At 50.0% G+C, this 3,607-nt stretch overlaps 1 protein-coding gene across 1 annotated transcript in view; it reads left to right on the top strand.

The window, feature by feature from the left end:
* The first annotated feature begins 570 nt into the window (after window positions 1-570).
* The window catches only part of dnpep (aspartyl aminopeptidase), a 57,999-nt gene continuing 54,962 nt past the window's right edge, over window positions 571-3,607 (top strand). Inside the window, exon 1 of the mRNA XM_078552666.1 lies at window positions 571-699. The gene's annotated coding sequence lies outside the window, so the exon portion shown is untranslated. The remainder of the gene's footprint in view (window positions 700-3,607) is intronic.

The raw sequence follows: 3,607 nt of genomic DNA, 5'->3' as shown, positions 1-3,607 counted from the left end.
ATTCCGCTTCTGCACATTCCTGACAAAGTCTAACTCTCTGATCACTGTTTCCCAAATAAAACGTCTCCATTTTGGTCAGTCACAGGCCAGGGTCTCCCATGGGTCGGCGGGGATGCTTGACCTCTTCATGGATGCTTTGGGGACATCCCTAAAACCTTTCTGCTGCTGTCCTCCTGGGAAATTCCTGCTGCGACTGAGTTCGAGGAGGTGGACCAGTTCGTAACAGCCTTACAGTCACCGAGTGGAATATCATCTTCACACCGGTGCTCGCATAGAGTGGGTGTGAACAGGAGGAGTAAAAGTTGGGAATTTGATAAATGTGGAACTCTCAGCTAAGTAGTATTGGGTGAATCGTCTCTGACTGCAATTTTGTTTAACTTTTTGCGTTTAATGTAAGTCTTCAAAAACTGGAAGAGAAACTGTAGGTTAATCAACATTTACTGGGAGCCATCAGTAAGTGGTAAACAACAGTTATCAGTCAATCAGTCAGCTGGAAGTGATTGTCTGACCTTACTCTGCGCCGGAAGCTGAGGGATCACTCGTAGTTTGGGTGAGGCTCCTTAGGGTATAATGAAAGTAAACAGTACCTGCTGGTGCACGAGAGGACATCGCTAACAGAGTGGAGGAGTTGGGAATTTGGTGCAGTGTGGGACCAAGGCCCTGCTTTTTGCTTGATATTTTCAGTGGTTCGTCTTGCAGGTAAATAATTCATTTAATTTACCTATAACTCAAAGTAGGATCAAGTAATGTGTTAAAAGGCTATAAATTATAAAATAAGTTGAGTAAATATACAGACTTTCGTTACTTAACTACATTAACCAGGGTTATATAGGGATAACCAAGCAGGCAGTCTGCCACACCTGCAGCATGTGGGACTTTGCAGAGAGCAGTGCAATCCCAGACAACCATATCTGCAGAGGGTGTCTGTCTCTTCAGGAATTTCAGCTCAGAGCTGTTGAGCGGGAGTCCAAGGTGCAGGCATTGCGAGGGCATCAGGGAAGGCGAGAGTTACTGGACGCTGTGCCCCAGCACGTATTCACAACCCTTGGGTTAGGAAGTGGTACAGGACTGGTCAATGGTCAGGGACAGGAGGGTATGTTTGAGATAAAGAGATCCCAGGTTCGGCCTCTTAGCCAACAGATACGAGGTTCTTGCTGCCTGTATGGATCAGTACACAAACTACAGCAGCACGGTATAGGGTGCCATTCAAGTGGGGGGGAGTGAAAAGGAATGTAGCAGTGAAATGGAACAGAATAGGGGAATAGATACTGTTCTCTGCAGCCATGACTGGGAGTTTCAAAAGCTGGGCCCCCTGCCCAGTACCAGGGTTAAAGATATCTCCACATGGCCGGAGAAGAACTTGGAGTGGGAGGGAGATGATCCAGTTGTCATGGTCCAACAACATAGGTAGAATAAGAAATAAGGTTTTGCTGAGAAAGTTTGAGGAGCTAGTGTCCAAGTTAGTAAGCAGAACCTCCAAAATAATAACAACGACAACAAAAAATGCTGGAAAAACTCAGCAGCTCTGACAGCATCTGTGGAGAGAAAGACAGAGTTAATGTTTCAAGTTCAAATGACTCTTCTTCAGAACTAAAGAGAAGTACTCCAGTGATAGGTGGAGGCAAAGGAGAGATTGCAAAAGATGTCATAGACAAAAGGTCAAAGGGGTGTCGATGGTGGTGATACTGGCTAAAGGAGGTGCTAATGGTGACATTAAGAGTAGAAAGCAGGATGAGCAAGTGACAGGCGGCCCTAGTAGGCGTGGGGTGGGGGGAGGGGACGGTGTGGGAGAAAAGATAAAATAGGCTAAAAGGTGGGGATAAAACAATGAATAAAAACGGAAATAGATTTTAAAAATAATGATAATGTAAATAAGTGGAAAAAACAAATAAATAAAATTTAAAAAAAATAAATATTGAAAAAAGGGGGATCAAAAAGGGGTGAGGATGGAGGAGAGAGTTCATAGTCTGAAGTTGTTGAACTCAATGTTAAGTCCAGAAGGCTGTAAAGTGCCTAATCGGAAGATGAGATGCTGCTCGTCCAGTTTGCGTTGAGCTTCACTGCAGCAGGCCAAGGACGGTCATGTGGGCATGAGAGTAGGATGGTGTGTTGAAATGGCAAGCGACAGGGAGGTCTGGGTCATGCTTGCGGACAGACCGAAGGTGTTCTGCAAAGCGGTCACCCAGTCTGCGTTTGGTCTCTCCAATGTAGAGGAGACCACATTGGGAGCAGCACTGCTATCGTTGGCCTTCTATCCAGCTTCGCCTGTTCCACCCCCCTTAAACAGTATATATTTCACCACATTTGTACTTCTCTTTAGCTCTGAAGAAGAGTCATATGGACTCGAAACGTGAACTCTATCTTTCTCTCCGCAGATGCTGTCAGACCTGTTGAGTTTTTCCAGCATTTTTTGTTTTAGTTTCTGATTTCCAGCATCCCCAGTATTTTGCTTTTAACTCCGAAATAATATACTCTGGATGCAATGACCAATTTGCAAATTGGTATCGGGTCAAACAGAGCAGGGCATTGAGTCAAAGATTGGGGTGGAAGACAAGGGATTTTGATTCAAGATTCTGGCAGAAGTACTGGGGAGGAAAGAGAGCTGTTCCAATAGGAAAGTCTTCACTCAATCTGGGCTGGGATCTAATGTCCTGTCAAATCAACTAATAATAGGGCTTTTTAGTTCAAAACCCTTTGTGAACTAAAAAGCAGAGAGAGAGGAAAATTTATATGTCCTATTCCTGCTCCTATTTTTTTTGTTCTTATATTCTCTCGCTCCAACCAAGTGACCATCACTCTCCCAACGAGAGTAGAAGTGGCATCTCTCGTCCAGTGAGCGAGGGAGTGACTGCCCCCTCCCAGTGGGTGACTGCCCCTCTCCCAGTGGGTGACCGCCCCCTCCTAGTGGGTGACCGCCCCAACTCCAGTGGGTGACCGCCCCAACTCCAGTGGGTGACTGCCCCAACTCCCAGTGGGTGACTGCCCCAACTCCCAGTGGGTGACCGCCCTACCTCCAGTGGGTGACTGCCCCAACTCCCAGTGGGTGACCGCCCTACCTCCAGTGGGTGACCGCCCTACCTCCAGTGGGTGACTGCCCCAACTCCCAGTGGGTGACCGCCCTACCTCCAGTGGGTGACCGCCCCCTCCTAGTGGGTGACCGCCCCAACTCCAGTGGGTGACTGCCCCAACTCCCAGTGGGTGACCGCCCTACCTCCAGTGGGTGACCGCCCTACCTCCAGTGGGTGACCGCCCCTCTCCCAGTGGGTGACCGCCCCTCCCCAAATAGGTGACCACCCCTCTCCCAATGGGAGTGATTGACAGGTGGGCGGGGCTCGGTGGTTGTGGGGTGCTGCAGTTCCTCCTCCCGGACTGCGGGCGGCGGTGCCGGGGAGACGGAGCTATGCAGGTAGGAGCGCTAGGCCCAGGCCCAGGCCTCAGGGCCCCGGGGGAGGGGGAAACTCAAGAGCCCGGGCTGAAATTCCACCCCCCCCCGCCCCGAGCCTTCTCCGTAACCTCCGGGGTGGTGGGGGGCAAAGGCCGGTGACCGACGCGCGGGCCCCGGGGCCCTGAATGGTCCCCGGTACCTGGGTCTCTACCCCCCCCTCCC

The sequence above is a fragment of the Cetorhinus maximus genome, chromosome 11 (genome assembly GCF_964194155.1).
Source record: "Cetorhinus maximus chromosome 11, sCetMax3.hap1.1, whole genome shotgun sequence".
NCBI classification, from domain to species: Eukaryota; Metazoa; Chordata; class Chondrichthyes; order Lamniformes; family Cetorhinidae; genus Cetorhinus; species Cetorhinus maximus.
Note: the sequence above shows the minus strand (reverse complement) of the source record. Positions and strands in the feature narration are given on the sequence as shown.